This window comes from Chiloscyllium plagiosum, unplaced genomic scaffold (genome assembly GCF_037043375.1).
Source record: "Chiloscyllium plagiosum isolate Xiang-an unplaced genomic scaffold, Cpla_swu_hap1 HiC_scaffold_11, whole genome shotgun sequence".
NCBI lineage: Eukaryota > Metazoa > Chordata > Chondrichthyes > Orectolobiformes > Hemiscylliidae > Chiloscyllium > Chiloscyllium plagiosum.
Window position 1 is genome coordinate 32,346,517 of NW_028270149.1, and position 13,949 is coordinate 32,360,465.

Below are 13,949 nucleotides of genomic sequence, written 5' to 3' on the forward strand. Positions count from 1 at the left end.
AAACCTGCATGTCCCTTTGAGCATTTAGATCCATAGCCATGATGGCAATAATCTGAGACTGCACAGCAGGAAACATGAACTAAGTCTAAGCCTCCACTACAATATTACATCGATGTGCAACTTTGGCCTGTGTTGTAGCAAGGTAGCCAATCATCATGGTTAAGTATGTTACTGCAGTCACAGAGTTCACTTGCATTCTTTAATGGAAAGGATTGGCTCAAGACCAGAGTGATGCCCTGTGCCATGCTGAAACTGGAGGGAATTGAAAAGAGGTATAATGTCAGCAACATACCACCCAAACTCGATGGTTGTGGCAGCACAAGATGAAATGAATTCAGTCAAGTCTGACTCTATCAGTTAGAGTACCATCTCTTCTGCTGAGCTCAGTGAATGGAGCGTTGCCCATCCATCGCTTGTTCTCTGGTTCTCTCAAGAGAAAAAGCAGATGCCAGTGATTGCACTGCATTATATTTGGGCATTGTATCTGGCATAGCTTAACAGCTGAAGGCATGTGGATGCAACAAAAGATGAATGTGAGGTTGGCAGTATTGCAAGGTGTGAAGTTGAGGTGGAGGTAAATTTGAGGTTATCCAAGAAACTATTGCCTGTGTCCTGACTTGCACCAGATATATTCATCATCTTTCATTTCAAAATCCTCCATGACCTTGCCTCTCCCTACAGGTGTAATAAATAATTTGAACTCTGGGGACATCTGAGACAATTGTGTTCCTCTCATTTTAGCCTCATGAGTACCACAATTTTAATCACCCAATAACTGGTCTGGCTACCAAGCTTTGGAATTCCCTTCCTACACTACTCCACTCTCTACTTCTCTTTCCTCCTTTAAGACACTCTTTAACACCTACCTTGAGCACCAAGCTTTCTCCAACTCTCAGTATCCATCTAGTGACTCCCTGTTAAAGGTGCAAGTGTAAGACATGAGGCCAGAACAAATTGGGGAAAATGAGTGGCAGAGGGAATTTTATTTTTAGCTCTGTGGAACATGGTAACAAACTCCAAAGGAAAGGAAAATCAATTGCAGTGCGACGAGGTTGGTAAAGAGTAATGCCTATTTGGAAAATGATGCACAAAAGTTTTGAAGTTCATTTGCCAAATATCTCTTTATAAGGTTCAGTGGCGCATTTTATTTTGTAATGCCTCTGTGAAGTGACTAGAGGTATTTCATCGAAGGTACTAAATAAATATAAATCGTTGAACAAAATAACTAAAGATCTGCAGATGCTGGAAATCAGAAAGAAAAGCAGAAATTGCTGGAAAAACTCAATAGCTCTGGCAGCATCTGTGGAGACAGAGCAGAATTAACATTTCCGGTCCAGTGATCCTTCTTCAGAAGGATATAAATTGTTGTTGTTATAAATTATTGCAATAACTTTTGGAAATGGGTTAACTTCACATTATTGATGTAGTCACACATGGAAATGACATTGTGAGCACCATAGTTCATACAAGCAGTAGTTAACATCAAGATCAATTAAAAAGTAAACTCACCTAAGATTGGACAATGCCAGTTGGGAAGGAAGACATATTCTGTTTGCAATTTGTACCACAATTATAAGACTGTTTCTGATAAACACTAAAATAATCTCTGAGCAAATAACAAGGATAAGCGATCTATCCTTTTTATTCAGTCAGATGGGGCTCAATAAATAAACTGTGAGGATCACTTATACATATTGTAATCACCCCTTTCATGTCTTTCATGGAGCTTTAACTGCTTTTGTGCAGCATGGTGCTTACCTGCATTTTAACCTCACAGCGGTAAGTAACGGTCTTTTGTTCTTTATCGATGTTCCAAAGGCCAATACCTGTTCCGATAATGTGTTAGTGTTGATTATGTCATTGAAAAATCAATAATATTTTTTAGAAAAAGATTGTACTGCACACTGCAGCTTGGCTGATATAAGTCTTAAGATGTTGACATGTTGACATGTTGCTTCAGCTGTTCATTGAAAAATAATGGAGATGTTCAAAGTTATTTAAAGAAAATTATTGAGTTGAAACTGGCAGTTTCCAGTGTAAAGTATCTGATTCTCTCAGTTTTAAATATGAATTAATATGTTGCCATGTATTTATTGTGTATGAAGAAATGTTAATTAAGCTAATGCAAACATGTTTGCTAATCTATTTTATTTCTTTTAGCTTTGAATTTGCAAATTCTTATTGAATCAAGTTAATGGGCCTTTAATTGGTCAGTGAGTTAATCAAATTATTGCTTCAGATACAAACTGAAATGTTTAGGATTAGCCCCAGTCTAGGGAAATAAAGAAACTGACTGGGGTACCTTGTTAGTTTTCATCTGGTGACACACTATTAAAGGTGCAACGATCTGGATGTGAAGTATGAATGGATGTTAGGGGTGGATGAGGTAACTGGCAGAGTGAATTTTATTTTTGGCAATATAGAACAGGATCACTGACTACAATGGAAAATATAACAGCTGCAATGCCACAAAAGGATAGTAAAGAGTAAAGCCTATTTGCAATATAGTGTACAAAATGCTTTGGTTCTGTTCGCCGAGTTGGAAGTTTTTGTTGCAAACGTTTCGTCCCCTGTCTAGGTGACATCCTCAGTGCTTGAGATCCTCCTGTGAAGCGCTTCTGTGGTGTTTCCTCCGGCATTTATAGTCCCTGCCACTTCCGGTTGTCAGTTTCAGCTGTCCGCTGTAGTGGCCGGTATATTGGGTCCAGGTCTATGTGTTTGTTGATGTTCATGTATGCGGATCGTTAGCTGTCTTCTTAGACAACAGAACGAGGACATGCCGCAACCCAAAGGACTAGCCACACTACCATACATCAAGAACATCTCTGAAATGACAGCCACTAGGACTTATAACAGCACACAAACCAACAGCCACTCTCAGACAACAACTCACCAAAACGAAGGACCCGATACCCAGCATGAGCAAACCTAATGTAGTGTACAAAATCCCATGCAAGGACTGCACAAAACACTATATAGGACAAACAGGAAGACAGCTAACGATCCGCATCCACGAACATCAGCTAGCCACGAAACGACACGACCAGCTATCCCTAGTAGCCACACACGCAGACGACAAGCAACATGAATTCGACTGGGACAACACTACCATTATAGGGCAAGCCAAACAAAGAACAGCCAGGGAATTCCTAGAAGCCTGGCACTCATCCACAAACTCCATCAACAAATACATAGACCTGGACCCAATATACCGGCCACTACAGCGGACAGCTGAAACTGACAACCGGAAGCGGCAGGGACAGGCCACTATAAATGCCGGAGGAAACACCACAGAAGCGCTTCACAGGAGGCTCCCAAGCACTGAGGATGTCACCTAGACAGGGGACGAAACGTTTGCAACAAAAACTTCCAGCTCGGCGAACAGAACCACAGCAACGAGCACCCGAGCTACAGATCTTCTCACAAACTAGTGTACAAAATCTTTGAAAGTCAAATAAATATACCTGTTAAAATATTCCAAAGTGTAAAATATAGTGACAGCTCTATCACATGTGATTACAATAAAATAACTCATCAAAATTTCAGAAGTAGAATTTGTGGCTTAATTTTATGATTTGCATCATTAGAAGAAGGGACTTTAATAATTCTATACTGGTCCTCTGCCCTACTATCATTTTTTTGCTGCTGGCTTTGTAGGCAGCTAAGGCACCTACATGAGTCAGTCAAGAGCCTCATGAATATATTTAAATTCTGGGGTTGTTTTACTTAACTAGAGTCCCATTAACTGATTAGAACCTCAACAGTGAATGATACAGTAAACCATGAAAGAAGCCCCCAAATGTAGAAAATAGTTTTGTGGGCCAGCAAGGGCATGTCCAGCTTGCACAAACATAATTTATGTCACAGATACTCTAGGTTCCTCATCCTGGCTCCCTTCATGATCATGAACCTAACCTCAAAGCATATAAACATATGAATTAGGAGCAAACAAATACCATTTGGTTCTTTAATCCTGCTGTGCCAATTATTAGGATCATCGTTAATCTGTTTGTTTTCGAATTCCATATTCCATATTCCACTTGCCTCACAAGAGTCTATCTACATTTGCCTTTTGTATTCAATATATATTCAATGAGTCCATCTCTACCACTTTCTGAGGCAGTGATTTCCAAATTTGCATAACCCTCTGACAGAAACATCCTTTGTCTTAATAGGATGTCCGCTAACTTTAAAACAGCTCTAGACTCACTCATAATAGTCAAGACAATCCAGGACATTATAAATTACAATAAAATCATCTATGTTTTGCTAAAGTTTAATGAAAACAAGCTGAGTTAATCTTTCCTTATAAGACAACATCATCATTCCAGGCATCAATACAGTAAGCCTCTCCTGAATTGCTTCAAATATGCCCTTCCATAAATAAGGAGAACAAAACTGCGCACAGTATTGTAGATATGATTTTGTAATTGCCTTGTATAACTCAATCCTTATTTTTATGTATCTCCTTATTTTTATGTCTAATTCCTCTTGTAATAAAGGGTAGCAATACATTAGCTTTCCTAATTACTTGTTGTGCTAGTGTTGTAGCTTTTTATGACTCTTGCAATGGACACCAAGGTCCCTCTTCACCTCTGTTCATCACTTAAATAATATTCTGCTTCCTTATTCTTCCTGCCAATGTGAACAACTTCACATTTCTTCACATTATACCACATTTGCTAATTGATTTTACCACCCATTCAATCTATAGTATGTAAATTGGTCTGTATTCTCACTCTGTCCTGTTCACAACATACGTTCCTGCCAATCTTTGGTAAGTGTGAAAATCTAGCCCCTACACCTTCAATCCGCTCATTTGAGTCATTATTAAAAGTTGCATTGACCCCTGCAGGACCCCACTTGTCACATTCTGCCAATCTGAAAAAAAGCTCTTTTATGCATCTGCCATGTTATAGAGTCATGAAGTCATACAGCATGGAAGCAGACCCTTTGGTTCAACCAGTCTAGGCCAACCATAATACCAAACTAAACTAGTCTCACCTGCGTGCTCCTGGCTCATATCCTCCAAACCGTTCCTGTACCTATACCTATCCAAATGTCTTTTAAATGTTGTAATTGCACCCACATCCACCACTCCCTCAGGAAGTTCATTCCACTCAGGAATCACACTTTGTGCAAAAACATTTGCCCCTCATGTTTTTTTACATCTCTCTCCTCTCAGGTTAAAAATGTGCCCTCTAGTCTAGAGATTGCTCAAGCTAGGGGAATGACGACCACCATTAACTCCATTAATGTAATCTATTGTTTTATAAACCTCTATAAGGTCACCTCTCATCCTCCTATCCTCCAGTGAAAAAACTCCCAGCCTATCCAGCCTTTCTTTATAACGCAAACCTTCCATACCTGGTAACATCCTGGTAAAGGTCTTTTGAACCCTCTCAACTTTCATAATATCCTTCCACCAACTGGACGACCAGAATTGGACACAATTTACCAGAAGAGGCCTCACCAAAGTCCTGTACAGTTATCTGACAGTGAGGCATTTTTCTATTGATGTTAGCACATTACCTCTATTACAATGAGCTCCTATGTTGTGCAATACACTTTTATGTGAAACCTTGTTAAATCCCTCCAAGTACAGTACATGAGTAAGCTCCCCTTTATCCACAGCACATGATACTTCTTCACAGATTTCCAATAATTGCTTACATGCAAATTCTCTTACAGAAAACCATATTTTTCTTAAATTAGATTGGTTTTGCCTAGTGCCCAGTTATAACTTCTTTAATGTCTCCTTCCCCATGACAGATGTTAAGCTGACTGGCCTATAGTTTCCTGTTTATTTTTTCCTCCCACCTTTCTTGAATAGAAGGATCCTATTTGCTATTTTCCAGTTTAATGGAACCTCTCAAGAGTTTAAAGGAATGTTCCAAGAATCTAATAAATTTTTGAAAGTTAACTCCATCACATTTACTGCTTTATTAGCCCCTGCGTTTTAAGATCAACTAGGAGAAAGTGAGGACTGCAGATGCTGGAGATCAGAGTTGAAAAATGTGATGCTGGAAAAACACAGCAGGCTAGGCAGCATCCGAGGAGCAGGAGAATCGACGTTTCGGGCATAAGCCCTTCTTCCTGAAGAAGGGCTTATGCCCAAAACGTCGATTCTCCTGCTCCTCGGATGCTGCCTGGCCTGCTGTGTTTTTACAGCATCACATTTTTCAACCCTGCGTTTTAAGACCCCAGAATAATGTCCATCAGGATTCTAGGACTTATTAATTCATAGTGTCATCAGTTTGCTCAGTACCGCTCCCCTTGAGAATATATGGGACTTATTTTATATCCTCTTTAGTGAAGACAGAAGCAAAATATTTATTCACTAGATCTGTTATTTTTTTTATTATTGACTACAAACTCCCCATTCTCACTCTACAGAGATCATCATTCACTTTATTTACTCTTTTCCTTTTTAGTTATCTACCGAAACACTTGTTATCTATTTTTATATTTCATACTAGCTTCCTCTTATGATCTAATTATTTGTCCTGATTAGCCTGTAAATTAAGTCATTCCCTGTTATTTTTTCATCCTGTCCAGTCATCTGACCTGTCACTCACTTTTGCCCAATTAAATGCTGTTTCTTTAAGTCTGATGCTTTCCTTAACTTTTCTAGGTGCTACAAATGGTGGGTATCCCCTGTGAATTTCCTATGTATATGAATACACTAACTCTGATTATTCTGAAATATCCATTTAAGTGTCTGTCATTGCCTCTCTATTGATCTACCTTCTATCCTAATATTCCAGTTCACCTTCAGCTAGCACAACCTTTATGCCCAGATATCTGCCTTTTTAAAAGTTTAAAGCACAAGTCTTAGACATACTGAGTTGTGTCCTCGGTCATACTTGATATCATTTTGTCCTGAAACAAATTAACTGGAATTGGATTCTCCTTTGGAGCAGGCCATCTGATTGGTCCAGCCCTCAAAATTCATGGGCTACATATTCGGGCCCTGTGCATGCTGATGTTTCTCTCTCAACTGGCTCATGGTCTTACCCATTCCAGGTTTTCATCACTAATAAGCAACAGCTTGCCCAAAATGCTGGCTTTCAGATGATTTCTCAAAGATGCAATTTTACCCATAAGACCCAACATAGCTAACATTCACTACAAACACAATGGAAAAGTATCAGTTCCACAGACAAAGTTGCTCATGGCAATGGGTCCATCCACTGCTTAAAGAAATGATGGCCATTATGCCATCATCACAAAACACCTCACTGACTCAATTCAGTGCCAAACATTTGCCTGAACAGAGTTGGGATTCTCATGATCTTCAGGCTGGACATTCTGTCTCTGAGTGCTGTTGGTCAAGCAGAGGTGTAACTCTCCAGTATAGGCCGCAGCACCAGGAATGATGGCCAGTGCTGGTAAAGCAGAAACAGTGATGGAACTGTTAGAACAAGGAATGTGAGGAGGATACTGCAAGGGCAGTATGTTTTCTTTTAAACTGTGGACTGAAAAAGGAAAGAGCTATTTTGAACAAAATTTTCAAAGGGTGGCAACATGATTTGGATGCAAGTAACCTGATACCCATGCCAGGAATTATACAAAGAATTGTTTGAACAAACAGCAATTTGAGGGTATTTTAGAGATAATTTGGAGCTGAGCAGCTGAGTACAGATATATATTTTGTTGGCAACAAGAAGTTGGTTGGTTTATGGACTCGTGACCAGTTATAAGTGATACAGATCTTGTTGCCCACCAACAACTGAGTGATTGATTCTTAGATAAATGAACAGCTTGGAGCTGGTAGCAAGTTACAGAGAGGGAGAAGTGTTCAGTCTTTCCCAATTCAGTAGTGGTCTCTTTGTTCTTTACAACAAAACTCAAAGTAAACCTGAAGAAAATCAGTTTCATTTTCCTGCAACAATTGTTGTAGAGTGTGACCTTTAACCAATACACCAAATTGCAGAGGCATCGGCCATAATATTTAAGTCTTTGTTTTTCATGGGGAGGGTCAGAAGACTGGAGAATTGCCAATGTAATGGCCTTGTTCAGAAAAGGTTTAAACATTAAACCCAACAATTACAGACCTGTTAATTTAACCTCAGTAGTAAGGAAGCCTTTGGTAACAAGCATTTGGTATAGAATCAGTAGTCGCATGGAAAAAAATGGAATTATTAGGAGGATTCGGCATAGATTTTGAAAGGAAAAATCATGTTTCACCAACTTGCTGAAGATTTCTGAAGATGTATTAGAATGGGTTAAAGAGGGTAACACTTTTGAGGACAGACTTGTGAGGAAAATCTTAGGTCATGGTATGAAAGGAACGGTGGCATCACAGATTAAAAAATTGGATGGGTGATGGAAAACAGACAGCAATGATCAATACGTAATTTTTGGTCTAGAGGAAAATAGGATTGGGATCTTGCTTTTCCAGATTTATATTCACAATTTGGATCTTGGTATGCAGGGGACAATTTCCAAAACACTAAACTTGGAAAAATTGTAAACTGTAAGGAGGATAGTATGAAAGTTCAAGGACATTGATAAGCTGGTGGAATGGACCGAAAGTAACAAATGAGGGTCGAGGCAGACAACTGTGAGGTTCACTTTGGAATGGCACTGAACGATACTATAAAATAGGGGTTCAATTAGAAAAGGGCATAGGAGCTGAGGAACTTGGGTGGACATATGCACAGATCATTGAAGGAGGCAACAGAGGTGAAAAGCTCAATTAATGAAGCATGCCATGTTCTCAGCTTTGTCAATGAGGTATTGAGTATAAGCGCAGGTAGTGATGTTAAACTTACATAAAATACTTGTTAGACCTGAGCTGAAAAGTTGTGTAAAGTTGTAGGTGTAATATTATAAGAAAGTTGTAAATGCATTGGACAGAGCACAAAAGCAAGTTACATGAATGGTTTAATGAATGAGAAACTTCAATAATGAGGGTAGGTTGGAGAAATTGAGACTATTATTCCTGGAGAGAAGAAGCCTGTAAGGAGATCTGATTCAGGTTTTTGAATTTAGAGTAGGCTGGGCAGAGTAGATAGGGGAAAGCTGTTTCCATTTGTAAAAAGCATAGGAATGAAGGGCATAGATTTAAAGTGATGTGCAAAGGAAGCAAAGTTGATGAGAAGAAAATGAGTTATCAGGGTATGGAATGCGCTGCCTCGATACGTGACAGAGGCAGGTTCAATTGAGGCTTCAAAGAAGCATTGAATGTTTATTTTACGCAGTAATGGTGTTCAAAGATATGGAGAAAAAGCCATAAATTAGCACTGGCACAAATGATGGGTCAAATAATCTCTTTCTGCACTCTAATAACTCTGTGATTCTGTGAATTCCAGAGTCCCACTTACTATAATAGCTCTGGAAAACATGTGTTTCATTTTGATGAAGTGACCAACAAAAATCCACTAATTAAGATCTAGGCCTTTTGACCTTTTAAGTTTTAACCTTTTCATCTACATTCTTCACAACTATGTTATGGTGAAACATAAATTATATGACATTCATCAGACATCCCTTTTCATCATATCAGAGGTAATATGACTCTATTAACAGCAGAGTCAGATGAAGTTTGTTTTTATGAAAAATCACCAAACATTGTTGCCAAGGACATTTTATTTTCATCCGTAACTGGTCTTAAGATAATGTTGAGATCTTGCAGAAAGACAAATTATAAGCAGAAATTCAGGATTGTTTTTCAGGATACACCTAAGGTCAATGATCACAGATGCATGGGAAAGTCAAATAATTCATCCCTTGTAACAATAGCAATCAATTTTGAAGTATTACTCCTCTGTAATCTGCATCTCAGAGTACTTTTTTTAACACTATCCCTTGATATCACATAAATATGTTTTAAATCCAAAGCAAATATATTGCTTTCTAATGTTGCTGGTCACAATCAAGGTCGAGAGCTCAGCCTCAGGGTCACTAATTACAGGGTAGATCTTTCTTTTATTTCAAAAATATACTTTATTCATCAAATAGTTTTTTTATATGTACATAATCACAAATGCAGTTTAGTTCTGTACAAAAGCATATCAAGGACACAAACAAACATTGGAGTTTGACTTTATTTAAACAAACCAAAGGCATCTCTTGCTTGAACCAGAAACAATTTAGATGCATTTGAGGCCATAGGAGGGTTCAATAACTACATGGTGCCCCATTTAACTTCAGTGGAAAGACCTCAGACAGGGATCTTTCCCCACTGCGCCTTAGTAGCAACTGCCCCAAGCTTTAGCGTTTCTCTCAGCACAGAGTCCTGGGCCTTGGAATGTGCCAGTCTGCAACACTTGGTCGAGTTTAGATTAGAGTGGTGCTGGAAAAGCACAGTTCAGGCAGCATCCGAGGAGCAGTAAAATCGATGTTTCGGGCAAAAGCCCTTAATCAGGAATACAGGCAGAGTGCCTGAAGGGTGGAGAGATAAATGAGACGAGGGTGGGGGTGGGGAGAATGTAGCATAGAGTACAATAGGTGAGTGGGGGAGGGGATGAAGGTGATAGGTCAGAGAGGAGGGTGGAGCGGATAGGTGGAAAGGAAGATAGGCAGGTAAGACAAGTCATGGGGACAGTGCTGAGCTGGAGGTTTGGAGCTGGGGTGAGGTGGGGGAAGGGGAAATGAGGAAACTGGTGAAATCCACATTGATGCCCTGGGGTTGAAGTGTTCCGAGGCGGAAGATGAGGCGTTCTTCCTCCAGGCGTCGGGTGGTGAGGGAGCGGCGGTGAAGGAGGCCCAGGACCTCCATGTCCTCGGCTGAGTGGGAGGGGGAGTTGAAATGTTGGGCCACAGGGCGGTGTGGTTGATTGGTGCGGGTGTCCCAGAGATGTTCCCTATAGCTCTCTGCTAGGAGGCGCCCAGTCTCCCCAATGTAGAGGTGACATCCCGCTGAAAGTCAATAATGAGATCCTTAGTTTTGCTGGCATTGAGAGCTCGGTTGTTCTCAGTACACCATTTTTCCATCTGTAGTCTGTTTTATCGCCATCTGAGATTCAACCAACTATGGTGATGTCATCAGCGAACTTGTAAATGGCATTAGTCTGGTACTTGATGAAACAGTCATGGGTATACAGTGAGTACAGTAGGAGAGTGAGTACGCACCCCTGGGGGGCTCCAGTGTTGAATGTTAGTGAGGATGAAATATTGTCCCCAGTCTTCACTAATTGTCGCTGGTGGGTCAGGAAACTGAGGATCCAGTTGCAGAGAGTGGAGCTGAATCTGAGATTACTAAGTTTAATCATCAGTCTTGAGGGGATAATAGTGTTGAAGGCTGAACTATAGTCAATGAGTAGGATTCTGATGTAGCTGTTCTTGGTGTCAAGACGTTCCCGAGAGGAGTGAAGGGCAAATGACGTGCATCTGACTTGGATCTGTTGGTCCGATAGGCAAATTGGAGTGGGTCAAGATGGTGGGGAGGCTGGAGTTGATTAATGCCATGACCAGCCTTTCAAAGCATGTCAAGACCACCAAAGTTAGAGCCACTGGATGGTAGTCATTGAGACATGCTGCATGAGCCTGCTTAGGCACAGGGATGATGTTGGCTCTCTTGAAACAAGTAGAGACAGTGGCCTGCTGCAGGGAGAGGTTGAAAATGTCTGAGAAGACCTCTGCCAGTTGATCTGCGCATGCTGTGATTGCACAGCCTGGTACTCCGTCTGGTCCCATTACTTTCCTTGGATTCACACAATTTAGCATACATGATAAACAACTTCATTCATGGATGTATGTTCAGTATGCATTTCCTGAATATTGCACGAAAGCAAAATGTGAAGGGATTTTCAGCCATTTGTAATTCTTAAAATAAATTCATTAAATCTTGCAAGTGTCAAATAAACATCTTGCTCATGTTATAAAAGCACTATTGAACAATATTGTGCTGACTGGCTGCTTAAGGAAGGAGATGGGTGATTGAGCTCAGAGCTCAGGAAAGCTAAAACTGTTATCAAGAGCTAAGTGCCAACTCAGCACCATTCAATGGCTGCAAATCAGCTATTTTTTTTCAACTCCTTGTTTATGAAGTGTTTAACTGTTTTGATTTTTACACAATACTTCAACATGAATGTACATTACTCTGTGTGGAAGTGAGTTTGATAAAGGCACAAATGCAAATGCTAGATACTTTTGCGACACATTGAATAAGAAGTTGGACATCAAGTTGAACATAACAGCCTTTAGTGAAACAATGATAAAATGGTTACAGAATGTGTTAAAGTACAATGATATATAAGGGTAATGATGAAAGTGGCATATGTGACATATATTGTAAGATTTGGTCCTTTGGAAAGTAATGGCACAAGCCTCATCTAAGAGAGTATTATGACTCATTTCATTGATGAGAAGCTGAAGAGGAGACCTTGAAATGGAGTATTTCTATTGAATTGATGGTTTAACTGCTGGATGTGATGCTCACCTCCAGGATTATACATGCAAAAACTTAAGGGGAATATTGGCAGTGACCAATAGTGTGTGTGAAAATTGAAAGGCCTTGTCATTTCAGTGACCAGTTTGCCAATAGTGATGAGCTGACTGTGAATAAGGAACTGGTAAAATGTCTCTCAGACTGCTTTAGAAAAGAGCACTACACGGAATATGAATTTTATCCATTGGAATAATCAGGTGAGAAGAAGGTATCAACTTTTCGCTTCATAACTCCTCTTGGTCTCATAATGATTTTAAATGTTTTTTTAATACACAAACAACACACTTTAATTAAAATGTAGACTCGACAATGAAGAGCCAATGACCAAGGCTTACTTGTGTGAAATGAAAGAATATTTTACTATCTCTTAATCCTGAGGAAAATAAAAATATTGCAACATCAAATATAAAAACATAATTTTATTTAAAAGGGAGATACAGACAGAGAGAAGCAAGGCTACACTCTTTATTCGACCCTTAGAGACTTTGAGGTGTCAGGTTTTTAAACCTGAGGTCAAAGTTAACTATTTGTTGACTTGTTTCTAAATATGTCCCTATCTTTAAGTTTTAGTCATTAGTGGCTTTCCTAACTTGCTTTTTCATCAGGATTGTTTTCAGAGATGGTGTGAGAAGCAGGCAGAAGGAGAGACAGAGTTCCAGCTCTTGCTTACAAATCCATTTCACAGAATCATAGAAAAACAGAATTGTTATTCTGTGGAAAAGAGCCCATTGAGCCCATTGGATCTGCCTTGGCTATTTGAGCACTTTGACAGTGTCGATCTACACAAAGGAAGAGTTTGGTACATTACCCATATTGTAGTTAAGGAGGGGAAGTGTGAAGTGTTGGAAGTGGTAAAGATTGGGGAAAAAGATAAATGAGATTAGAACTTTGAAAGTGGATAAACCACCAGGAATGGATGAATTGCAATACAGGCTACTAAAAGAAACTAACAAAGTCCAGTGAAAATAACAAAGTCCAGTGATTACTTTTCAATCCTCATGGGATGTAAGTGTGCTGCAGATTGGTGGACTATTAATGCTTTTCCTTTGTTTATGAAAGGAGTGCCCGATAGATGAAATAATGGCATAATGATTATTAATCAAGGAGAGTTAGCATGGATTTGTTAAAAAAATGTTGCATCTGAAAAACCTGACTAAATGTTTTAAAGAAGTAACAGGGAGAATTGATGAGGGCAGTGCAATTGTTGTGGTCTACACTGATATTTTGCAAGGCTGTTGACAGGATCCCTCATGACAGACAAATTTACCAGTTTTCTCATCTCCCCTCCCCACCTCATCCCAGATCTAGCCCTTCAACTCTTGAACTGTCCTACTTGAACATCTTACTCCCCGCCTATCGGCTCCACTCCCTCTCCAACCTATCACCATCACAACCACCTACATCGACCTATCGCCTTCCCAGCTGCCTTTCCCCCACCCCCACTGTCCTATTTATTAGCAAGTTTTGCGAAGATTGTAGCTTAGTTTGAGTTTCTGGATGTAGGTTTGCTCGATGAGCTGCAAGGTTCATTTCCAGACATTTCGTCACCCTA